General features: G+C 40.2%; 1 long non-coding RNA gene across 1 annotated transcript in view; it reads left to right on the forward strand.

The window, feature by feature from the left end:
- The window catches only part of LOC138827868 (uncharacterized), a 134,965-nt gene that overhangs the window by 36,309 nt on the left and 71,320 nt on the right, over positions 1-27,336 (forward strand). Inside the window, exon 2 of the long non-coding RNA XR_011372188.1 lies at positions 8,590-8,768. This is a non-coding gene — a long non-coding RNA (uncharacterized lncRNA). The remainder of the gene's footprint in view (positions 1-8,589; positions 8,769-27,336) is intronic.

Genomic DNA, 27,336 nt, shown 5'->3' on the forward strand with positions numbered 1-27,336 from the left:
TGCCTTAGTTTACCCCATTTTTGAAGAGAGGACTGACTGCAGAGTCTTCTTCATTCAAATGACTCTTATTGATGAAACCAGAATCAGTGCATAAAACTGATAAGAAATTTTTCATAAAGCAGAAAAGATGGGGTGCTTCCCAGAGCCCTGCAAAGTCCCCATGGCAGGTAATAAGCCCTAGTGAAAGAGGAAAGCTCTTCCCCAGGAGCAGCTGAAAGCAAGTAAGCCGTGCACTCTAGGGATGCTGAGAAATGAGAGCAGTCTGTTTCCAGCCCTGATTTGACAGGCCCGTAATGACTCTAGCTACAGTTGTCAATGTGACAAAGGCCTCAGGGCTTTCCTGTCTCCTAAAAGTCAGCCTCATATCAATTAGTGTGTTTAGTGTGTCATTGGGGATTTAGAGGAAGAAAACAGTACTTCCTCCTGAGCTAAACACTTCCATTTAGAATTCATTAATAAAATGCAACTTGGAGAGTTGTAATCATAATTTAAGCAACAAAGACACACTTCCAGGTCAATGCTTTTGGGAGCAGGTTCATTCTCATTGCTTGCTAAGGACCTGATTAGGGCTTTAAGACACATTTAAAATCTTTGCCTCAGCAAGACTTCTGAGCTTGTTTAAACTCCCAGCATGCTCTTAGAGCTGGTATTAACTATCCTGAGTTTAATGTTTGTTTTACCAAGTGAGAAGGAAATGCATCATACTTTGTGAATGGGTCCTTTGGGAGTCAGCAAAGAATAACAACAGGAGTAGGGAGGGAGCTACTTTGGGAAATGGAAGGGAATATAGTTGTTTACCCTTTATCTGTGGGGACCATATTCTAAGACCCCTCCCTCCAGTGGATACCAGATAACACCAAACTCTATTTATTTATTTTTTAACTCTATTTAGATCATTTTTCCTATATATTCATGCCTGTGATAGTTTCATTTATTATCTAGGCAATAGTAAGAGATCAACAACAATAACTAATAATGAGTTAGTATAATAATATATTATCATAAAAGTTATGTGAATGTAATCTCTCCCTTTCTCTCTCTCTCTCTCTCTCTCTCTCTCTCTCTCTCTCTCTCTCTCTCTCTCTCTCTCTCTCTCTCTCTCTCTCTCTCTCTCTCTCTCTCTCTCTCTCTCTCTCTCTCTCTCTCTCTCTCTCCTCCAAATCTATCTTACACTGCACTCATCCTTTTTCTTCTTCTTACCTGTGACTTACCATAGGTACTGGAACTGTAGGAAGGGGAGTGCTGTAATTGTCTGGAAAGCAGGCAGAGTGAACAAACCAGGAAACCTCCTTGTTATTGTGAGATTCCCATATAAGAATATTTTATGTTCTTGACCTCTGCTGTTAAATTTTGGTACATCCAATGATGTTCCATGACATGAATTTCAACCTAGCATCTCTTTTCTCTTTCTATTGTTCAATTTCGAGCCAAGAGATTCAAGCTTAGTCAACAAAACACATATGGCAAATCCTAATGCCAGTGAAGTGATGCAATTTTAAACTAGTTGCTAAGAGAAAAACTGTACAGTGGACTTTAGATTTTCATTTCCTTATTCTTTCATAATAGAGTAATTATTGCTGGTTGCTGTAAGAAGAAATCTCCAAATCTCATAGCTTACTAATACACAGGGTTATAATCCTCTTACATCACATCTTATAAGCTCTCTACTAGATAACATCTCAGGGATCCAAGTTCCCTTTGTTTTGTGGTTCAGTTATCTTAAACCATGGCAGTTATACATAGTGAGAGAAAATTAGTATAGATGGGACAAGAGGTAAGGTGCACACCACACCACACCACTGAGCTTGCTGGTGCAAACAATACACATAGAGATAGCTCATACCAAATTTCTCCCAAGTAGCCAAATCTAATGCAATATGTTGTGAGTCATAAATGTGAGGGCAACCAGGAACAAGCCAGCAGGCCTTCATCTCCAGATAGTTATTTAGAAATACATCTGACAACTTTTCCTTTTCCTTCACAGGGAAATGGAGGTGGTTGATAATAATATGTCATTAATATAAACTCTATTTTAATATATTATAGTATATATATCATAAGATATATTATTATGTTAATATACTATATATACATATCATAAGACATCTTTGCAAAAATTCTAAATGGGTCCTAACTTTTTCTGACACATCAGTGAGAGATACATGAAACCATTACTTTTAAGGAAGGTAAGTCAAAGTTGTCAGCTGTGGGGTCTGTGGCAGTTCTGATATCCTATCAACCTCAAAGGGATTGGAAGTGCTTTTCTGAGCCTTGATCTGCTGCCTGGAAATAAGTCTAAGTCTTTTGTTCACATGGATCTGGACTCTGCCCTCTGGAAACCCCTCATTGTTTTTTGTCCCCTTGGCTACATAAAGATACCATTGTAGAATACACTCTCCTGGAAGCTGACTCTGAGGGTTTTCTGGATTGCAAAACTTTCACTATTAAGATCAGGAAAGTCCCAGGCACTCTTGGGTGAGTTGGTCACTCTCCCTTATTGTTATCCTTGCAGCTTTTTCACTGGGTTTCCTGCCTGTAGAGAGTTGGAGAACTAATTATCTTATTCATATCTCTTTTTTGTCTTTTTTTTTGGTTGGTCGTAGGGCCTGAACTCTGGGCCTGGGTGCTGTCCCTCAGCTCTTCAGCTCAAGATGAGTGCTCTACCACTTGAGCCACAGCACCACTTCCAGTTTTCCTGCTTATGTGGTGCTGAGGAATCAAACCCAGGGACTCATGCATGTGAGACAAGCACTCTACCATTGAGCCAGCTTCCTAGCCCTTTTTCTGTTTTTTTTTTAAAAAAAATATATATATATATATTTATTGTAAAGATACTGTACAGAGGGGTTATAGTTACATAAGTAAGGTAATGAGTACATTTCTATTTTTATTAATATGCTTTTTTATTGTAAAAATACTGTACAGAGGGGTTACAATTACATGAGCAAGGTAATGAGTACATTTCTTATCAAGCATTGTTGCCTCTTCCTTTGTTTCCCCTTCCCATCCCTTCCCATCTTCCACTACCCCGTCCCCTACTCCCCCCCACCCCCGCCTCCAGAGTTGTAAAGTTCATTTTTCGACATAACGATTTATACATTTCATTGTTGCAATGGGTCCACCTATATCCCTAGTTAAACAATTTGTTTTTTCCCTTCCACTCCACAAATTATACCAACATCAAATACAGTGAAAAAAGGGGTTAAACCGTGGGGGAAGGACATACAAAACAACAAAAAAATTACCTTATAAATATGTTACAAACAATAGCAAGAAAGAAAAACCACTTATGTCCTTATCTTGGGGTTCATTTCACCTAACATCAACTTATCTGAACTTTTCTGCTTGTCTCAGACATATACTAGCTATTGCAAATAAGGGAAACCATGGGACCTATGTTTCTTTGGGCCTGGCTTACTTCACTTAATATAATTTTTTCCAAGTCTTTCCATTTCCTAACAAATGGGGCAATGTCATTTTTTCTGATGGAGGCATAGAATTCCATTGTGTATATATGCCACATTTTCTTGATCCATTCATCTACTGAGGAGCATCTGGGTTGGTTCCATATCTTAGCTATGGTAAATAATGCTGCAGTAAACATAGTTGTGCTGGTAGCTTTAGTATGGTATTGTTTGTGATCATTTGGGTAAATGCCCACAAGTGGGATTGCTGGGTCATAGGGGAGCTCTATGTGGAATCTTTTTTTTTTGGGGGGGGGTCTGGTCGTGGGGCCTGAACTCTGGGCCTGGGCGATGTCCCTCAGCTCTTCAGCTCAAGGCTAGTGCTCTACCACTTGAGCCAAAGCGCCACTTCTGGCTTTTTTTCTTTTTGCTTATGTGGTGCTAGGGAATTGAACCCAGGGCCTCATGCATGCAAGGCAAGCACTCTACCATTGAGCCACCTTCCCAGCCCCTCTATGTGGAGTCTTTTGAGGAACCTCCATACTACTTTCTAAAGTGGTTGAACAAGTTTGCACTCCTACCAACAATGCAGTTGGGTTTCCTTCTGTCCACATCCCCTCCAGCATCTGTTGTTATTAGAGTTCTTGATTATAGCCATTCTAACTGGGGTGAGGTGGAATCTAGACCTATAGCCATCTAATCTTTGATAATGGAGCCAAAAAAAAAAATAGAATGGAAGAAACACAGCCTCTTCAGTAAATGGTGCTGGCAAAATTGGTTAATCACTTGTAGAAAACTAAAGCTAGACCCTTATATATCACCCTGCACCAGAATCAACTCCAAATGGATCAAAGACCTCCGAGTCAAAGCAAACACCCTGAAATCATTACGGATGGAAGAGGAGAAACCCTAGGTCTCCTTGGCACAGGCTGAAATTTTCCCAATAGAGACCCAGAAACACAACAAATCAAAAAAAAGGTTGGACAAATGGAATTGCATGAAGTTGCGGAGCTTCTACATGACAAAGGACATATAGCTAGCAAGATCAATAGAAAGCCCACAGATTGGGAGAAGATCTTCACTAGCCATACAACAGACAAGGGTCTCATATCTAAAATATACCTGGAACTCAAAAAATTAAATCCCCCAACAACAAATCTTCAAAGAAACAACTGCCCAATAAATAAATGGGCTAAAGACTTAAAGAGAAACTTTTCTGAAGAGGAAAGAAGGATACACATGAAGAAATGCTCAACCTCTCTAGCCATAAAAGAAATGCAAATCAAAACAACATTGAGATACCACCTAATCCCAGTTAGAAATGGCTCTAATCAAGAAATCTAATAACAACAGATGCTGGAGGGGATGTGGACAGAAGGGAACCTTACTGCATTGTTGGTGGGAGTGTAAACTTGTTCAACTACTTTGGAAAGCAGTATGGAGGTTCCTCAAAAGACTCCACATAGAGCTCCCCTATGACCCAGCAATCCCACTTTTGGGCAGGTGGACCCATTGCAACAATGAGATGTACAAGTCGTTATGTTGAAAAACGAACTTAACAACTTTGGTGGGGGTGGTGGAGAAAGGATCGGGTGGGGAGGGGGGAGTATGGGAAGGGATGGGAAAGGGAAACAACGAGGAGGCAACAATGCTTGATAAGAAATGTACTCATTATCTTGCCCATGTAATTGTAACTCCTCTGTACGGTATTCTCACAATAAAAAAAAAAAGAAAAAATCAACAACAAAAAAAAAGAACTCTAATAACAACAGATGCTGGAGGGGATGTGGACAGAAGGGAACCTTACTGCATTGTTGGTTGGAGTGCAAACTTGTTCAACCACTTTAGAAAGTAGTATGGAGGTTCCTCAGGGAGCTCCCTTATGACCCAGCAATCCCACTTTTCGGCATTTACCCAAATGATCACAAACAATACTATACTAAAGCTACCAGCACAACTATGTTTATTGCAGCATTATTTACTATAGCTAAGATATGGAACAACCCAGATGCCCCCCAGTAAATGAATGGATCAAGAAAATGTGGTATATATACACAATGGAATTCTATGCCTCCATCAGAAAGAATGACATTGCCCCATTTGTTAGGAAATGGAAAGACTTGGAAAAAATTATATTAAGTGAAGTAAGTCAGGCCCTAAGAAACATAGGTCCCATGGTTTCCCTTATTTGCAATAACTATATCTGAGACAAGCAGAAAAAGTCAGATAAGTTGATGTTAGGTGAAATGAACCCCAAGGTAAGGACACAAGTGTTTTTTTTCTTTCTTGCTATTGTTTTTCTAACGTATTTATATGGTACCATGTGATTTTTTGTTGTTGTTTTGTATGCCCCTCCCCCATGGTTTAACCCCTGTTTTCACTGTATTTGAAGTTGCTATAATTTGGGGAGTGGAAGGGAAAAAAACAAATTGTTTAAATAGGGATACAGGTTGACCCATTGCAACAATGAAATGTATAAAACGCTATGTTGAAAAACAAACTTTACAATTTAGGGGGAGGGTGTGGGAGTGGGGGTGAGGGGCGAATGTGGTTGTGGAGGTGGGAGGGAAGGGATGGTAGGGGAAAAACAAAGGAGGAGGCATCAATGCTTGATAAGAAATGTACTCATTACCTTGCTCATGTGATTGTAACCCCTCTGTACAGTATTTTCACAATAAAAAACTTATTTAAAAAAATCACAGTATTTCAGCAAGCATTTATTGAGTTCCTACTTGGTACTGGCACTATTCTACACAGTAGGCACTCAGCATTGAACAATACATCAAGACCAAGAGTGAGGAGTCTCAAGCCTTACCTTGAGGGAATTTCTGTGCCTCTATTACCTCATTTGAGAGAATATATAAGGGTCACTATGAGGATTAGTTAATAGTGCCAGGCTCCTAGTGAACTGATACAGAAATACTGTAAAAGTGGGATGGTGATGAGTGAATCAGACTGACATGAAAACAAAGTATATGATGCTATGACCAGATAACACAGGACAATGTGGAAGAGACTGACAAAAGGTTCCTTCCTACTGGGTGTTCACATCCAAGATCTGGATGACAAAATGAGCTGGTGGGAAGCAACAGTGGGCATCAGCTTATGAGAGATTCTAGGACAAGAATGAACAAAGTAGAATCTAGTAATAGAAAGCCAAGCCACCACTGTGACACACTGAGCAGGTAAGAGTGGTTGGGAGATAGGAGAAGTAGGCCAGAGACAGGGAAAGGCTAGATCAACGTCGCTTAGTTGTATTGGTAGTTAGGAGGAAGAGTCTGGACTCTAAGGCACTCTGAATAGTGAAGGAGTAAAATTTGGTGTATGTTTTAGGAGCACCACTTAGCTACTTCCTAGAGAATATATCATGGGAATGTGAGGATGAGAAGTAGTAGCCAGGTAGTCAGGTGTTGCCATCATCCAGGTGAGATGTGATGTTAGCTTGTCCAGAGGTGTATATGGTGGAGATGGAGAGAACAGAACAAATTTGGGATTGAGTTTGCAAGCAGAAAAGGAAACACCTGACAGCATATTGTTTATGAGACACAGAAATAAAAGGAAAGAGTCTGTTGAACCTGATAGATGATTGAGCCAGATTTTTTTTTAAGTGAAGGTAGGGAGTACACTGAGTGTCCAAGAACTTTGGGCAAATGGCCAGAAACCCAAGCTCCAGTCCTGGTTCAGCCTCTTCCTGCTATTGTAATGGAGTATCCACTCAGTTTTCATTCTGCCATGATCAATGATGTGGAATGATAATACATTCTCTAATCACTTCTCAGTGAAATGGTGAGGCTCACAGTAGAAACATCTGTGTCTGTATGAATACAGTATTGGTATAATTGTCAGCCTAGGTGGGACTGGACAGCGCCATCAGAATATTGGAGACAATATGACTAATGCATTAAACAACACAGTTTAAAGCACCCTGACACATCAGGGTGCTCTGTTAGCATGCTACAAGGAGAAAGTTGAATGTGCAGCCACACACTCTGTCCTTGGTCATTTATGTTTCCCTGTTACAACCTGGTGGCATTAGCAGCATTCCTATCAGGGAGCGAGTGGTTGTATTCTTGATCTAATGTGCTCTGACACTGTTTAAAGAGATTTAGTGTTAAGTTTTTAAATGGGAGAAAATTCACAATGTCTGGATGTCACTTTCAAATTCTGTGAGCCTAGTCAAAAATAGCTGTGAGCAGGGAAAAATCAATCCTCTCTGGCTTTCATGGGGTAATAGCCCATAACTGACAAGAGGCAAATGGCTTTCTTACCGTTTAGTGAATTTGCACAAAAACTGGAATTCTTGAATTTCATTACCTACAACAGTGCTATTGTTTTCTAAAACTAATTTTTTTCATTGTGGCATTTTTATATAAAAAGAATAGAAATGATCAAAAAGAATAAGTGGAGAATCTTGGTTAAATTGTGGTCTATACTTACAATAAACTGCACTTGCTTTGGAAAGTGATTATGCAGATTATATATATATATATATAAATCTGGTGATTTTTGAAACATATTAATAAGTAGAAAAGTTATGTTAATGATTTATATATTGTGGCACATCCCCATTTATGGTTTTTAGAATATGCATCTGCTATGTTCACTTGCTGTGTTGCATTTCATTTTGTTTTGTGACAGGGTGTTGCTATATAGGTCAGGCTGGTCTCAAACTTGAGATCTAGTACCTTAAATTCCTGAATGCTGGGATCACATATGTTACTATGCTTGGGTTTGCCTTTATGTTTTAAAGTGTGTGTAATGTTATATGCATCTTCCAAACATTTCAGGGATGGAAAAATTATCAGTACAATATAAGGTGCTTTCTTTCTAAGTCATTTGAACAAGTAACTGATATGAAAAGCTTCATGAGAGCCATTCTAGGAGTTTGCCCCTGGCCATGGAATTGGAAGAATGTAGGGGCTGCTGTTTGGCTGTGCCTGGGAGGGTATCCGGCTGCTGTGGCGATAGCTTGCTTTTCTAAACTCTGTTAGGCAGAGAAGGGCCCTACAAAAAGGATCTTTCTTGCTGGTTCACCTGCAAGTGAGGCCAATTGACCCCAAGTGAGGTTCGACCCCCAGATTCCAAGGACCAAGGGCTGTCCATGAGTTGAAATCAGTATTTGGTTCCAGAATTGCACTACAGCTTTCCTTATCAGCCTTGTGGCCCTGTCTTATCTCTTTCCCAGGCTGCAATGTCAATGAAGTTTTATGCTACCTTGCAAGCTGTGGGGAAAGAGGAAGAAACGATCAGGTGGGAAAATGGGGCAGCAAGCCACAACCTCTCCCCCAAGCCTCAACCCCTCTTCTGCCCCATTCCAGACTTCTGACTATGAGCCATGAGCCACTGGGACGAGAGATGAATTGGGTGAGTGTGCATTGCATTAGACTTATTTTCTGAATGTGTCCAGTGAACTTTATCTATTTATAGGGATGACTGGAAAAATCATGAAATTCCCCCCAGGGAAGTTGGGAGAGCTGCTATGAACAGGCAGGGTAGAAATAACAGTTATTTTCAGTTTGCCATTTCTTTAGCTTGTCTGATCAACTGGATACATCTAGAAAAACAACAAAGATAATGCATAGTTTGAACTAGTTTGAACAAGAAGTGTTACCTAATGGTACCACTTCCAAAGAAAGAGTAGCTTATGTATAAGCCTTGCCATTCCAGTTACCACAGAAAACACTGAATTATGCCTGGAAAAAGGAGGACATTACATTTTGTTCTAAAACCTTCCATTTTATTCTTATATTGAACTGTCAACATCAAGCCAGCAACCATACACTTTCCAGTTTATCTATTTAAATATGGCCTGCACCAGTAAAGCTTTCCAATGCCAAATATCACTTGCTTTAACCTACAATTTTTAAAGATAATAGCTCTTCCTAGAATCATATGATATTTTACACCAGTTTCACAGCTGCTGTTTTATCATCTTATTTTACTCCCCTGGTTGTCCTAGAAACAGTACCAGAATTATTTATTTTCTGAAAGTATTTTTTATTACTTACATGGAAAGTTTTTCCCATTATTTTGGAAAAATAGATGAATTACATGCTCTTTGAAAGTAAAAGACTTTGAAGCATGCAAGGGGAAACATTAGAAGAAAACAATTTTAATCCCAAGTTCAAAAAGCAAAGCAGATACTCATGAGATTCAGCTAAATTCTACCAATGTGGTTTTTACCTATTTCTGTTAGACTGTGTTATTTGCAGAGTTTAGTATGCTTTGGGTACTCAACATTTAGATACCTACCATGGTTAGGGAAGTCCACCCATAGGCACATAGGTCACATAGGAAGTTCATTAAGAGTCTCTAAGAGAAACTAAGGTTGGACATGAGAGAGAACTTCTGAGATGTGAAGTAACATCTCTCCTGAGGTGTTCAGATAACCATGGGCAGACATTCCTCCATGAGGAAACCAAGAGGACAAGAGCTCAGGACACTGTAACTTTTCCTCTTACAAAACAAGAATCCTACCATCTTTGACACTTGTCCAAGGATGAGGAAAAACAATGGGTAAGTTTAACTGAATAATTATCTGTAGACACCATCAGAACTAGAACATCTCCAGGACTAAAGTCAATTAGTAGGTCTCAGTTTAGTGAACTCATACTTCAAGTGCAGGGAAATTTTGAAGAGCTTCTTTAGCTACAAAGGTACCCACATCTCACTGGCAAACACTCCTCTATCTAGTGTCTGTATTTCAGAAGGCAGTGATGTGGTCTTCACTATACCCAGAACCTATTTGGAGGTTTCAAAAAATGGATTCAATCCCGACACAAATAAATAAATAAACAAATAAGCAAAAAGTAATGTCAATTTGTCCTCTCAGGCTCACAGAAGAAATCTGCACTTTTGAGTACTTCTCAGTCTTAACTCATCTTTAGACTTTAAAATGAGATGACAAGAGCTGTTCATCCTGGCTTTGTTCATAACTGATGGGGTGGCTTTAGGGAAGTCATATAGAGTAATGGTCTCAGCTACCAGGAAAAAACATGCCAAAGTCTCCCTGCCTTTCATGATTCCAGGTAAAGTAGTAATAAACCTAAATAAATATATGACCAAAAATGGGTCTTTTAAAAAAACACAAAAAAAACAACCAGTTGGGTGTTGGTGGCTTATGCTTTTATTATCCTAACTACTCAGGAGTTTGAGACATGCAAGATCTTGTTTCAAACCCAACCCAGGCAGAAAAGTCCATGACACTTTGTCTACAATTAACCAGTAAAATATTAGACTAGAGGCATGAGTAAAGAGGTAGAATACCAGCCATAAACAGGCAAATTGAGTAAGAATACAAGACTTTGAGTTGAAGCCCCAGTACTCACACACACACACACACACACACACACAAAATCAAAGAAGTCAACTATGATGGTATGTTGCTATAATCCTGGCTTACTCAAAAGGCTGAGAGAGGAAGATCACTTGAACCCAGGAGTTCAATGCCAGCCTAAGAAACACAATAAGACCCCATCTCAAAATTAAGTTAAAAGGAGCTATGAGAGTATAGCTCAGTAGTAGAGCTAATGTGTATAAGGTCCTGTGTTCAATTCTCAGCACCCCTACCCACCCACTTACCACCCCCCACACACACATACACAAATCAAGTCACTAATGGAAGACAACTATAATTTGTGACAAGAAGATGTTTTAATGATACTTGTCTTTGTCACAGTGATAGCCACTGCTGTTTTTGAATGGTGAAAGCAGTTATTCAGCAGTTTTGCTTTTAAGTGAGAAAAACTTGCCTCTCCTTTCTCTGGAATCCTAACAATGAGGTCTCAGGTTTCTATAGCATAGGAAGCTTTTTTCTCTTTTTCATTTTCTTTTTTTCCAATTTAGAGTTCTTGGTTTTAGGGGAAACTGCAGTGACAACAAGAATTGCTCCTGGGGCTCCCTGAAAGAACTATTCCAGAATTTTAGATTCCTGAGATTGAAGAGTATGAAATGTATTTTGGAAACAGGGTAATACATTTTATATTAGGACACATATCCCTAGGAAAAATATAACAAGAAATTGATAGCTTGATTTTGCAGCAAAATTATCTGGCAGATGAAAAGGTAAAGAGGATATACATTCCTGGAAAAATATCATGATTGCAATAAAATTATGCTGTGAGTGAATAGAGGCTGCAATATTGTAAGTCATCTAAGCTAAAACAGTAAGAATAGACAGGCAGAATGGGGAAAAAGCAGTTTTAAGGTAAAGAAGGCTAATGAGAAGGGGCAATTAGCTTTAGTAAGCCTTTTCTCCCATGGCTCCTTCCTCTGGTCCCAGCTGTTATAGTCTGGAATACTGAAGAAGGCCTCATTGTAGTTTATTTAATGGTAGTTTATTTTATGGCAGTTTATTTTATGGGTCAACTAGACAGGACCATGGGGTGCCTAGATAATTATTCAAATACTCCTCTGCAGATCTCTGTAAAAATGTTTCTAGGTAAGATTAGCATTTGTGCCAGTAGACTGAGAAAGCAGATTGGTCTTCCTAATGTGGCTGGATGGCATTCAGTCAGTTGAAAGTCTGAATAATACAAGAATACTGATCTTCCTGTGAGCCAGAGGGAGTTCCTCCTATCTGTTTGTCTTCAGCTGGGACATTGGTATTTTGTTTGTTTCCTGCCTTTAGATTTGAATTGGGAACTCACCTCTTTCTAGGTCCTATGTCTGTTAGCCTTCAGACTAGAATTTACACTCCTCAGTTCTCAGGACTTCAGTCTTAAACTAGAAATGCACCATTAGCTGTCTTGGATCTCCAATTTGACAGTTGCAGACCTTGAGATTTCTTGCTTCTATAATAGTGTATATGTGACCAATTTCTTACCGTAAGTGCACGTGTGTATATAAAATTGTAAAATTCTTATTTTGTCTTTGTCTCAGCTTCCTGACAAATAACTTCTAAAATCCTTGGATTCTCCAGATAAGACTGGTTTTTATATCTTGTATCTAGGGCCCTTAGATAGTATCAGGGTGGGGGCTGGTTGTCAGGGAAGCCAATCATGTGACCTCTGGGACTGAAGATTCACCAATGAAATGATTTGGAAAATCATGCCCATATAATGAAGCTTCCACAAAAACAAACAAACAAACAAACAAAACACCAAAATGACTGTGTCAGGAGCTTCCAGTGTAATAAACAAGAATAATGTCTATTAGTAAGCCCTGACTAATAAACTCAAGTTCAGGTATCTGCATCTAGCAAAACCTGTATCTTTTCCTGAATAGGGAGAATCATTTACCATGGAAACACACATTTAATCTATTTTGTTTATACTCAAGAGTTTATATTGAGACCTGCAAAGAACGACAGGAGTAAGATTCAGAGAATCTGTTACTTTTAGAGAGCAGATCTATGATGGGAAGTGAAGTGTGCTGGATGTGAGTGTTGTGGATGGAGAGAGAGAAAAATGCTAGATTCAGAGATAATGACTTAATGTGAGACTTCTTTTGGCCAATGCATTGCTAGGTACCTCACATGCAAACCTGGAGCTTGGTGCTGAATGTTTTATTTTCTTAAAGCAATTTTGAAAACCAGATTATCTCACTGATTTAAATGGGGGGGAAGTTAAGTCAGGAAAAGAAGATGAAGAAACATTAAGAGTAGAAGTCTTAGTAGCTTTATGCATATGATCATATGAAATTATGTTTATTGAAACTAACTCCAAGTAATGGAAACAAGAGGAATTTTTCATTATTTTGAAAAATCTTGTGTGTGCGAGCTAGGCAGAGTAACTCATATTGGTAATCCTCCCTACTCAGAAGGCTGAATGAGATTCAGAAGACTGTGGAACAAAGCCCATCCAGGTAGAAGAGTCTACAAGATTCCATCTTCAGTTAACTGGAGGAGTGGTTCGAGTAGTAGATCATGCCAGCCATTAGCTAGAAAGCCCAGTGAGGGTTACAGAGTTACAAGTCCTGGTACTGTCATGAAAAAAAAAACAACATCTAAACCAATAAAATGTGGGATATGGTAGCATATGCCTGGATCCCAGATATGCAGGAAGCATGATACGACTGTGGTCTAGACTGGTCTGGACCTGATCAGAGACCCTATTAAAAAATTAGCAAAGCACAAAGGGCTGGAGGTATGGCTCAAGTGGTAGAGCATCTACCTGGAAAGCATTAGATCCTGAGTCCAAATCCAATACCACTCCCCCAAAATTGTGTCTAGAATGGTTCTGTTTCTTATGAATTTCATCTTATAATAGTAAAAGGCATCACCATAAAACTTTTTAATATAAAAATGATCCACTGGGTGGAAAGTTATTTGGCTGAGAACTAGACATAGCACACATCCCTCAAGCCAGAATACACAAGAAGGGTGTTTTTCGACCAAGCTTTTGACTAAAATTGATCGCACCTTCATAAAAGAGCCACCATCAAGGAGCTTCCTGGCAGCATAAAGGCCTTACTCAGACCTTGGAGACCCAGCCTCAGCATTAACCACCATCTCTGCCCCTTCACATTGGTGCTCAAGAATAGAAAAGTTACCTAACACATATTCAACACCAGGAATATTTCATTTATGAGAAAAATTGCATTCAGGTGACTTTTATAGCATTTCAAGAGGTGAATGATATCTCTAATAATAATTACAAGAATTGCCTTTTTCTGAATCAAAATTGGGATATGGCTTGACAATGAATGATCTATGATTTAAGATGGTATTATAAAGAAAGAATTACAGTATCTATTTAGGCAGCCAATGGGTATTCTTTTTTTCAAAAAGATTCCACTACTCATTGTTCCAGAAAACACAAGACATATGTACACCAAAGAAAAAAATACAGAAATAAATCACATGCTCTCAAAAAGAAATTAAAGCAGAATTTAGGAAGTGGAAAAACCTCCCTTGCTCCTGGATTGGAAGGATTAACATCGTGAAAATGGCAATACTTCCAAAGGCTATCTACAAATTCAATGCTACCTAGCAATATTCCAACCTTATTCTTCAATGAAATAGAAGAAGCAACCCCAAAAATCATATGGAACAATAAAAGACCCCAAATAGCAAAAATATTCCTTAGCAGAAGGAACATTACCAAATTTCAAACTCTACTACAAAGCCATATTAATCAAAACAGTTTGGTACTGGCACAAGAACAGACCTGGACCAATGAAATAGAACTGAAGACCCAGAAAGGAACCCACAGACCTATAGCCACCTAATCTTCAGTAAGGGAGCTATAAAATAGAATGAAAGAAAGACTGCCTCTTCAGTAAATGGTGCTGGCAAAATTGGTTAAACAACTGTAGAAAACTAAAGCTAGATCCTTATCTATTACCCTGCACCAGAGTCAACTCCAAATGGATCAAAGACCTCGGAGTCAAAGCAGACAGCCTAAAAACATTACAGGAAGGAATAGGAGAAACTGTAGGGCTCCTTGGCACAGGCTGAAATTTTCTTAATAAAGACCCAGAAACAACAAATGAAAGAAAGGTTGGACAAATGAGATTGCATGAAACTGCAGAGCTTCTGGATGGCAAAGGACTAGTTTATAACTAGCAAGAGCAATAGAAAGCCAACAGATTGGGAGGAGATCTTCACTAGCCTTACAACAGACAAGGATTTCAAATCTAAAATATACCTGGAACTCAAAAAATTAAATCCTCCAACAATAAATCCTCAAAGAAACAACTGTCCCAATAAACAAGTGGGCTAAAGACTTAAAGAACTTCTCTGAAGATGAAATAAGAATGGCTAATAGACATATGAAGAAATGCTCAACTTCTCTAGCCATAAAAGAAATGCGAATCAAAACAACATTGAGATTCCACCTCACCTCAGTTAGAATGGCTATAATCAGGAAATCTGGAGGGGGTGTGGCCAAAAGGGAACCCTACTGCATTGTTGGTGGGAATGTAAACTTGTTCAACCACTTTAGAAAGCAGTATGGAGGGTACCCAAAAGACTCTACATAGAGCTCCCCTATGACCCAGCAATCCCACTTTTGGGCATTTACCCAAATGATCACAAACAATAACATACTAAAGCTACCAGCACAACTATATTTATTGCAGCATTATTTACCATCGCTAAGATATGGAACCAACCCAGATGCCCGTCAGTAGATGAATGGATCAAGAAAAATGTGATATATATACACAATGGAATTCTATGCCTCCATCAGAAAGAATGACATTGCCACATTTGTTAGGAAATGGAAAGACTTGGAAAAAATTATATTAAGTGAAGTAAGCCAGGCCTAAAGAAACATAGGTCCCATGGTTTCCCTTATTTGCAATAACTAGTATATATCTAAGACAAGCAGAAAAGGTCAAAAGCTATGTATATATAACCATGTAAGATGATATTAAGTGAAATGAACCCCAAGATAGGGACACAACCTTTTTTCTTTTTTGCTATTGTTTTTAATGTATCTAAAATGTACTATGTGATTTTTTTTCTTTTGTATGTTCTTTCCCCATGATATAAACCCCTGTTTTCACTGTATTTGATTCTGGTGCCCTGCCTCTTGCATATACATTTTTCTAATTTGGGGAGGGGAAGGGAGATAAAATGCTAAAACAAGGATACAGGTTGACCCATAGTAACAATGAGATGCATAAGACACTATGTTGAAATCGAACTTTACAACTTGCTGGGGGAGGGGGAAGTTGGGGAGGTGGGGAGGGAAGGGGTGGTAGGGGAAAAACAAAAGAGGAGGTAACAATGCTCAATAGGAAATATACTCATTACCTTACTCATGTAACTGTAACCCCTCTGTACAGTATCTTTACAATAAAAATATATATTAAAAAAAAAAAAAGAAATCGCAGCCAGATGCCGGTGGCTCATGCTTGTAATCCTAGCTACTCAGGAGGCTGAGATCTGAGGATCGTGGTTCAAAGCCAACCCCGACAGGAAAGTCCATGAGACTCTTATCTTCAATAAACTACTAGAAAACCAGAAGTGGTGCTGTGGTTCAAGCGGTAGAGAGCTTGCCTTAAGCTGAAGAGCGCAAGGACAGCGCCCAAACCTAGAGTTCAAGCCCCACAACTGACCAAAAAACAACAAACAAAACAGAAAAAGAAATCACATGCTTTTCTTTCTTCACTTGGCTAGCATTTATGGGACACATTGGGTCATTTCTTGGTCTTTTGACTAAGATCAAGTGTATTGGATGTATTTAGGGTGCTAGGTGCTTGATGTTGTAGGTACTAAGGATACAACTGAGGTTTTTGCCCTCAAGCAACGTTTTGTTAAATGGGAAATTGGGTAAAGTATATATTGGGGTGGGCTTGGGAACAGACAAGGAGACAGATGTGCTTGGCAATCAGCAATGGTGGAGGCCGTTACAGAAAAGCTGTTTTTGTCCCACATAAATGGGAAGGTGAAAGATATCCTCTTACCTCAAGTTACAATGAAGAGCTACGGAACTGCTGATGCGAAGACAAGAAGTGCTACATGGATGAAATGTATTTGAAAGGAGATACCTACAGTAGAATAATAGTTTTTGACTTATGAAACTCCTTATCTTAAAAATGGACAGTGGACATTGGTTTGTCTTTATTCTCTATCAGGATCTGAACTTTACTTTTCTCCTTCTAATGGTGGCCTCAACCCCTTTGTATGTATCTTGGAAGTACCATCTTGCATGGTGGAAGTCTAAGACACTTCTTCATTCCTGCTATGCTGGTTGAGGTGTCCCCCAAAAGGCTCAGGTGTTAAAGGTTTGGTCCCCAGGATCATACTAGTGGGAGATAGTGGAACCTTTGAGACAGGGGCCTGGTGAGAGGATGTTAAGTCATTGGAGATGGGCCCATAAGGGGACTGTGGGATCCAGCCCTTTCCTCTTTTTCATTTTCCTTCTGGCCATAAAATGAGTGGTTTTGCTCTGCCACATGCTCTTACCATATGGGCTGCCTAAGCATAGGCCCAAAACAATGGGCCAATGCATTGTGGACTAGAACCTTCAAAACTGTTAATGATTATACTATTTTTCCTATGAATTTTCTCAGGTTTTTGATTATAGTAATAGAAAACTAACACTCCATCCATGACAGAAAGAGTGCAGCAATTGGATACCCTGGTCCCTACTTCTGATTCTCACCCAAGTATACCAAGTACACATTGAGCAAGGAAGGCTTAAGTGCATTTGTTTTGTGCTAGTCATGGAGCTTGAACTGAGGGCCTGAGTACTGTCCCTGAGCATTTAGTAAAGGTTACCACTCTACCACTTGAGCTACAGCTCTACTTCAGAAATTGTTTGTGCTTAATTGGAAATAATAGTATAATAGTCTCATGGACTTTCCTTCCTTGACTGGCTTTGAACCTTGATCCTCAGATCTCAGCCTGCTGAGTAGATGAGTCACTGGTGCTTGGCTCTTTTTCATTAATATTTTTATTATCCTTAAGTGGTTGTGCAAATGAGTTTCCATTCAACAAAGCAGTTTATGTGTACAATATATCTTGATCAGTGTCACCCCTTCCAACATTCTCACTCATCCCTGGCTCTTAAGTGCATTTATAAAAATGACAATGACTGTTATAACTGTGCCAGTGTTCCAATCAGACTTTCTAGGGCATGATCTTAAGGCTTCTTTGACATTGCTTGATTCCTACCTGCATTCTGACCTTGCTTCTCAGTGTTCTCATCAGTTTAAGCATATCTCAGTATTCCTACTACGGGGGGTATGTAGATAAGTAATTTTTCAAACAGAATGAGAAGGGGTGGAGGTAAGCCAATAATTACTGTACAGAAAATCCTAAGCCTTCAAGATAGATAAGATTGATGGGCAATTGTGGAGGAAAAGACATGAACACTGTGAAAAGTACAATCAATGCAAGGCAATTTAAGGGACAAAGTAGATACAGAGAACCAAAGAGAGATCTGCAGGGAATATTGACAGAGAACTGTAACTGTGGGAGAGGGGCAAAATTCACCAACACAAGAAAGTATGCATAAAGAAATTAGGAAGCAAAAAATGGCAGGAGAAAGTGCATAGAAAGATGTGAAAATGTATCAATGGATGCAAAACAGTTGGCAAGAAAACTCAGTCTTGTATAAATCTAGATATGACCATCAAAAAGAGGTTGAAAAATGTTTCTCACAGGGCTTCATAGAAAAGAAAAAGGAGGAAGGAAATATTGAAAACCACCTTTGGCTTGTTTTTTGTTTGTTTGTTTTGTCAGTGGTGGGGCTTGAACTCTGGGCCTGGGCACTGTCCCTCAGCGCTTCAGCTCAAGGCTAGTGCTCTACCACTTGAGCCACAGTGCCACTTCCAGTTTTCTGAGTGGTTTATTGGAGATAAGAATCTCACAGACTTATCCTGTGTGGGCTGGCTTTGAACGGTGATCGCCAGATCTCAGCTTCCTGAGTAGCTAGGATTACAAGTATGAGCCACCGGCGCCCGGCTTGGCTGGTTTTTTGCAAGTTTACATTTTAAAGTATTTCCACTAGAAATGAAATACTAGATGAGAGAACGTGAGGATAACGTATCCATATCAATGAAGGATGGCATAGTTCTATTAGTATGTTGCCACATCAGCTTCTCTTTTTCCTTGTAGAGGATTTGTTTGTAACATGGGAGTAATTTTAATCCTGATTTGCCATTTATTATTTTGTGTAAATAAGTTACTTTATGGGTTCAAAATTTTAATATTAATTATAATGGCTTTATAACTCTATAAAGAGATAACCTTTACTTCCTAGGTTTTAGACAGTGTGTGTGTGTGTGTGTGTGTGTGTGTGTGTGTGTGTGTGTGTGTGTGTGTGTGTGTGTGTGTGTGTATCACTTTTCAAGTGCTCATTATGCAATTTCTATTCCATAAGTATTTTCTTAACTTCACAGGTAATTCTGTATGTCAGATGCACAGTCCCTTACACAAATTCAAAAAGTTCCAAATTTATCACAAGAACATAAGAAAAGCAGGTCTGTAATCAAGTCTACCTGATTATGTATTTATTGAGACAGGGTCACACTATATAGCCCAGTCTGTCCTGGAACTCATGATCTTCCTTCTGATTAACTGGGATTATAGGTATTTACCACTACACCTGGCTGCCAAGTGAATTTCTAAAAGGTTAAAAGTCATTTATTCTGTTGCTGATCATGAATGCATGTGTCAATACTTAATAGTAAGTATGATCATTTCTTCCTAACAGCTAAATAGTCAATTTACTTATAAGGGAGAATGAAAATTTACATATTGAAAAAGTACTTCACTTTTAAATTGTAGTTAGTTTCTGAAATCAAGTCTATATGTAGCCCAAGTTGTCCCTGAACTCAATACTCTACTGCCTCAGCCTCAGCCTTCTGAGTTCTGGGATTACAGGTGTGTACTGGTACTTCACCTAGATCATCTTAACTCTTGAGTGTAAAAATGTTTTTTACAAGAAAGCATGTGAAGAAGCCAGTCAGTTACCATCCTTCTAACTTTTGTTTTCCCAATATTCTTTATGATTGTTCAGGGCTATGTAAAACTTCTATGATGGCTGACTCCATCTCATCCCCACAAAGTAAATCTCTGTCACTAAGCCAGGCTTGGTAAATCTAGGAAATTACATTTGATTCTATTGTGTTCTCGGAGCACGGAGTTATCCCTAGGAACAACCTCTGCTTTTATATAAGGTTGAGAGTCTCCATTCTTGCTCCAGGACATTGGCTGATATGAAGATAAGATGCCTGGAACTATTGCAACCCATGTGAAATCATGAAAAGAGTTAAGTAGCAGAGTTGATATGTCAGAAATGAGGAAACAACATGAACCCTTAATGATAGCATGTCACTTGGTTGACTATCATCAGATTGCCCTTCCTTCCAGACTCCCTGATTTATTACACAGGGAATTGTTTAATCCCATTGAACCTCAGTTTTCTGATCCTTTGCTGTTCCTTGCAGCAAAGTCAGATGTGTTTCATGTCTGGACTGTCTAGTATCTCAAGTGTCAATTTGGGTCAGACAGAGTAGTATAAATCCAACAGGGCCATAGGGAAGGGAATACAGAGTGCATTTATTTCCTTTGGGAAAGTGTAACTTCATTCTGATGAAAAAGACCTTGACAAGATGAGGCAGGATCTTTTTTAAACTTTGTGCATCCCAGGTACAGTTTCTGTGATTCCTGAAAAATGAATAGGCAAAGATGATAGTGACACAGTGAATGGGGAGAAACCATATACACAGTAGACATGAGCCTCAAGGATCAGCTCTGAGATTGACTGTCACTTTAGGGACTTTAGTTTTTTCGTATTACAGTTCATTAAGTCAGATTAGTATCCAAGTTTCTCAATTCTCCATTTTGTTCTTTCTGATATTGTACACAATCTTCCAAGATAAATTTGAATTTCAGGCTGGTAAAATAGAAAGCAAGAAGAAAATCTGTGCAAAGAGCTGCACAGTAGCAAACATGCATAATGCTCTAATAATAGATACAGTATCACAACACCATATCTCATTCCATAAAGCTGCTTATATTGGCCACTGTGCTAATTCATTTGATTCTCAACTCTGTAGAACAAGTAGACAGTAAATTCCCCTTCTTCAATAACACTGTATCTGCCATACTATAGTCATATCTTTCTCCCCTTCTGTGAAGTGACAATTTTGAGACAAGAGAACAAGGGGACAGCCTGGGCCCAGCTGGTCATTTAGTGGAGCTAGTCCACTTATCTCTGGGGAGAGGAAGGTGACCAAGGTGGAAGATCCAAACCCAAGACACTGTGCTCATATCAATTCAAAGTCAAAGTTCAGTTATGTTCATTCTCAGGTTAGGACTGCAAGAAAGACTAATTGAAAAGAAAAAGGAAACCATTAAAAGACCACAAAACAAAGATGGCCACAGACAGAAGGAGAGATTTACACAGCCAGGGGAGAGTGGCCCAGGTCTCTACAGAAAAGACTGTCTCATCAAACACTATTGAATTCCTTTAAAGAAGAAATATGTGTTATATCTGACTATAGGCAATCACAGTGAGACCATCTTGATTGAGTTTGGATTTTTTATTGTTTATTTTTATAAAACAATGACAAATATAATGTAATAGTGTATCTAGCTGCAGTCCATACTTTTTAAATGATGAGAACAATGGTAGTGAAATATATGACTTGCTGCAGTTATCCGAAGGTCATTATAACCTTCAAGAAGGATAAGAATAAAAAAAAAAAAAAAACCTTAAGAGGCAGACATAAGAACAAAGAATGCTGTGAGAGCTCAAGAGGGGAATAGAATCTTCCTTTTACTTCATCTCAAAAACCCTTAAATTCACCCTCAGTAAAAGGGCATGCACAAAGGAATGGTTTTAAGATTGAAAGGAGATTGTTAAGAGAAAGAAAGCTAAAGTTCTCAATTGACTACAATTTAGGGAAGTCAGAAATTTAAGACTAGGCTCTCAAAACATAAAAAATGTAAAAGTAAGACAGTTTGTAGACATCCACATTTGCAGTCAGATGAGGATACTTAGTAACCAGAAATCTTTGAATCTCTGAGGTAACATTTAGAAATCCCAGGGTCCCAGAGGAATAAATATAATTTCCAAAGAAGAAAGGCAGGGGGAAGCAAGGCAGTGGAAATCTGATCTTATGTCATTAACAATAGCAGTTAAGAGCCTTTTGCATATATGTTCAAAATAAACCCAGCAAGTAACTATTTCATTGTGGGAAATCTGAGTTAATAATATTAGACAAAAGAGATCATCCTAGCAAGAAGTGGAATTATAGACAGAGTACACAGAAAAAGGAAGCAACTAATTCTGTTTTTCAAAAGCGCTTTTGTCTCACGCCTGTAATCCTAGCTACCTGGGAGGCTGAGAACTGAGGATTGCGCTTCAAAGCCAGCCTGAGCAGGGAAGTCCATAAGACTCTTATGTCCAATTAACCAGAAGTGGTGCTGTGGCTCAAAAGGGTAGAGTGCTAGTCTTGAGCAAAAGAGCTCAGGGACAGTACTCAGGCCCTGAGTTCAAGCCCCATGACAGACAAAAAAAAAAAAGCAAACCAATGCCAGGCACCAGTAGTTCATGCACAAAGGGAAAAAAATCAACATGTATTTTCAGCTTTAAACATTTTTTTTCACCTTTGTTTGCTGTCAACAAACAGTAAACCACTAGCCAGAATGGAAATATATTGCAACTTAAAAAGAAAGCAATAAGCTGGGTGCCAGGGGCTCATACTTGTAATCCTGGCTACTCAGGAGGCTGAGATCTAAGGATCTGATGATTTGAGAATCATGGTTCAAAATAAGCTCAGGCAGAAAAGTCCATGAAGCTCTTCTCTCCAATCAAGAGCTAAAAAACAAAAACAAAAACTGGAAGTTGGAGCTATGGCACAAGTGGTAAAGTGCTAGCTCTGAGCAAAAAGCTCCAGGTCAGTGCCTAAGCCCTGAGTTCAAGCCCCATGATGAAAGAAGGAAGGAAGGAAGGAAGGAAGGAACAAGAGAAAGAGAAAAAGAAAGAGAGAAAAGGAAGCAATAAACAAAAATTAATGGACAAGTTAGTAGAAAGTCTCTGACTTCCAAAGGACTTGTGTTCCAAGTTTTCTCAGAAGTCTGTAGCATTTGAACACACCCTTCCCCCATGGATGCCTGAAACTGCAGACATCTATCTACTATATCTACACTTTATTTCTCCATATACCCTGCAGCATGGCCCATAGCTCTAGAGTTAATCTATCTTTCCATGCTTTATTTCCCAGGCCTTTATTTTTTTCCCCAGGTAAGGGGTAGGTTTATTCAGTAGAACTGCTGGGACCAGACCAGGTTGGCACTCCACGCGGCTGGAAAAGGCCTAGGAAAGAGAGCTGGGAAAGAGAGAGAGCTGGGAAAGAGCTGAGAAAGCTGGGAAAGAGGTGGGAAAAAGCTGGGAAAGAGCGTCTGGGCCTGGGCTAGGCCTTATCTAGGGTATGGGTGGAGAAAGGTGTGGCCACGTCAAATTCAGATGTGATCTCAGAGATGCAGATGTGACCTCTTCCAGGTTTGCCAGTTGCCTAGGTAACGCAGGTACTGGGTGGAGACTTTGCTGCAAGGAGGGTGGAGTCTTCTTGCCACCCAGGAGCTGACCTTACATTCCAGTCTTTTAATAATCATGAAATAGGGCACAGATTCTCTCTGGCTACTTCCTGCTGATAAGGGGCTTCTACAATAGGGGTAAATGGCTAGAATTTGGTCCCCTCCCAGAGAAGGCAGCAAGCACCAGCTGTCCCTTGGTGGTGTGAGTCCTTAGATGAAGTCTGGAGAAATCTCATGAGGCATTGAGGGGCTGGAAAAAAAAAAACTAGAGAGCAAATAAATGGCAAGAGGAAGGACTTGGGGCTGAAAATGTTGGTAGAAATGTCCCTAGCTACTTCTGACATCTGGCGACTAGGTAGAGAAGTCAGGTGACAAAGGCAAGAATATAAATTCCTGTTGTTAATAGGTAGACAGGTATAGACATTGGATGGGCAGGCTTCTTACTTCTACTGACCTCCCAGCTCTGGTTAATTTTGAAAGGGCAGGCGCAGAGTAGCTGATGTGACATCATCTCCTCTTACTCCTCTCCATGGTCCCTTGTTCCCCAGACTGGCTGAGTCTAAGTGCTTGTTGCTGGGATGGCTTGTCCCAGTTGGTATTCAAGGAGGATTGAACTCAAGGCCTGGGCACTGTCCCTGAGCACTTCTGCTCAAGGCTAGCACTGAACCACTTTGAGTTATAGTACCACTTGCAGTGTTTGCTGGTTAAGAGATAAGAGTCTTGAGCCATGCTTCCAGCCTGGCTCTTTGCAGGTTCGTTGGGAGATGGAGTCTTAGGGATTTTCAGCCCAGGCTGGCTTTGAACTGCAATCTTTGCCACAAAAGCCCTTTATTATTTCCAATTAAAGCAACAAGGAGATCAAATGGAATAGAGCTTACCTGGTCCTTATCAAGAATTGACCAACAAATATTCTGCAATGACAAAACTTGTTAGATGTGATGAGAAATTTAGCACAGATAGGCCCAGTATTTTAGAACCACGTAGTCAGTAGTAGAATACACCACACAAAACAAAAAAGGCAAAACTCAAAACCTAAAATTTTTGACAACAATGTGTAGACATCTTTGCTAACAAAGCACATCAGATGGTTAGTGTAAGGTCTGCACCTGGATGGCGAGCAGACTCCACCCTCCTCGCAGCAGTCTCCACCCAGTACCTGCATTACCTAGGCAACTGGGACACCTGGGAAAGAGAGAGAGCTGGGAAGAGAGGAAAGAGAGAGAAAAGAGTGAAAGAGAGAGAGCTGGGAAGAGAGGAAAGAGAGAGAAAAGAGCAGAGAGAGGGGTAAGAACAGTAGCACTCACGTGGTATTCAGGTAAGGGGTAGACCTGCTGGGACCAGGCAAGGTTGGCACTCCACGTGGCTGGGAAAGAGAGAGAGCAAGAGAGCAAGAAAAGAGCAGCAAGAGCTAGAAACGAACAGAGAGAGAAAAAAGAGGGAGTCTGGGCCTGGGCTAGCCCTTATGTAGGGTATGGGTGGGGAAGGTGTGGCCACATCAAATTCAGATGTGACCTCAGCGGATGCAGATGTGACCTCTTCCAGGTGTCCCAGTTTCCTAGGTAATGCAGGTACTGGGTGGAGACTTTGCTGCGAGGAGGGTGGAGTCTGCTCGCCATCCAGGAGCGGACCTTACAGTTAGGCCTCACTTACCAGGGCCTGTGAAAAGAGCAACTTGTTAGCAAGGCACCTTAGAATAGATGGATGGAGTGGTAAGCTTGGTGGAAGGTTAAGTATCAGATGGGGCCAAACCCTTAACCTACCATGTGGCCAAGATGGTAAACTCAAGATGGCGAATTTCTGAAAAAAATGTAAAGAAACCCTGAACAAACAGATCAAGCCTACATTGGCTAGCCTTTGAGAGGGAAACTAGAGGGGGGTCCCTGGGACCCAGCCTGCGTCGCACTCTTCAGGGCACAAGCCAAAATGTAGAAAAGAGAAAGGAAGAAATAGAGAAAGTTGGACATGAATGGCAGAGAGAGAGCAAAGAGAGCCTGAAAGTAAACAGACTTCTGACCATTTAACCATTACAATGGCAAAAACTGTCTACATCTGAGAATGGCATAAAAATTAGGCGCTCTGGCATTCCAGGGAGTGCAAGAGGCATTTCAAAGGGGTTTCACAGCTCAGGCATGACTCGTAGCACCCCAATAAAATTGTAGGAGAGTCAGTCTGGTGAGTGAAGGAGAGCTGACCAGGCAGAAGTGGCGTCCCGACTTCCCCCAGAGCTCTCTAGAGAGCAATGGCCAAACCCCCAAAACCAAGCGTCCTTGGCTTCAGAGGTGACCGGCCTTTCAGCTAAAGGCCATAGGAACTCTCTGGCATGGTGCCACATCTGGACAGAGACTGAGTGACAGAGAGCCGTAGAGAGTAGTTTCACTCACCAGAGTAGAGAAGTGGTGTGGATGTGGATGTGAAGGCCAGCAATGGTATCGGATGCACTGTGTCCGCAGCAGACAGACTGGATCGCAAAAGACTGTCAGAACTTGGGTATTCCTCAGAGTAAAAAGGGAAGAACAAACAAAAAAAGAAAAAAAGAGGGAAAAAAAAGAGAGGAATCCCAGCTATCCTGACGTTAAGCCCTTTATCCGAGTCACGGCACCATTTATGTTAGTTTTTTAAAAAGAGGTAGGTGAGTAAGAACAGCACCACGCACGTGGTATTCAGGTAAGGGGTAGGTTTATTCAGTAGACCTGCTGGGAACAGGCCAGGTTGGCACTCCACGTGGCTGGGAAAGGCCTGGGAAAGAGAGCTGGGAAAGAGAGAGAGCTGGGAAAGAGCTGAGAAAGAGCTGAGAGAGAGCTGGGAAAGAGGTCCCAGGCCTCTTTTGCATCACTATGCAGTTTGGACCTATTAAGTAAAATAAAGTCAACTTGAACAGTGGTACTGCAACAGCAAATCTTATTATAATCTTATAACCAAGATGGCTACCAAGTGACTCACAGACACCCAGAGCTGGAGAAAGGTATGGTCCATATCCCCAGACAGATGGAGCTGGACAGTGTGACAGTTCATCACACAGAATCAATAAATTCTGAAATGTATGAATTGTTTTTTCCCTTGAAACATTACATATTTTCAGACTAAAGTTGACTTGGGTAACCAAAACCATAGAAAGAGAAACCATTGGCAGGGAACTTTATATACACAACACATGAGCCAATGTTTGAAATTGTCAACATCACAATGGAGATGGGTAGGGATTGGGGCCAGAATAAAAGCAAATACTAGTCCAGGGTATAAAGTCAGCGGTGTAGCCAGAATTACTGGCCAGGCTTAGATCCCAACATGAAAGAAGAGCTTCCAAGCAAAGACAGTCTGAGTCTATGGATAAAGAGTCCAGATCCTCTGAATTCTAGAACAATAGGTCTTAATCCTAAGGATCATGAAAATTCCCTTGAGAAATGCTACTGTCAGGTTGAGCTCCTAACAAACTACATCTAACCACTAAGGAAAATGTGTTTATATGAGTAAAATGCATTCTAATCCCCAATTGGGGACACCAGATTAGAAGCTATGGAAGATCTACAACTGGACTCTGGGATGGACAAGAAGTGAGCCTGGAAATATTTGGGTCCAATTTCATGATATTTAATGAGTAGGAAAGAAATGAGATGGGAATGCATAGAAGTAGATCACATAGTTGGGAGCTAGAAGCAAGACTGGATAAGAGACTAGTGACACTGGCTCAGGGGGTGGAGATACTCCTCAAACCCCAGGGAGGATCAGGTGCTTCTTCCCTCTACCTCCATGGAGGCTTAACAGTGAGCTTCATCAGTGGGACCCGGTATAGGTTTGTGGAAGGTGCTAATGAATAATAAAGTGCAGATGGCAGAGTAAGTAGACCTATTACTGGAAGACAACTCTGGTGCCTACAGAAGCCCAAATGAAAGAAGGTCTGGGCTGTTTGGAACCATCCCTTGTAGTTACTGTATGCATGCTAACTGTATGCATGCATTCTACCTGGGAAAGGGCTGCTGGATTGGTGGGGGT

Source organism: Dipodomys merriami, unplaced genomic scaffold (genome assembly GCF_024711535.1).
Source record: "Dipodomys merriami isolate MVZ:Mamm:240054 unplaced genomic scaffold, mDipMer1.0.p SCAF_16, whole genome shotgun sequence".
Taxonomy (NCBI): Eukaryota; Metazoa; Chordata; class Mammalia; order Rodentia; family Heteromyidae; genus Dipodomys; species Dipodomys merriami.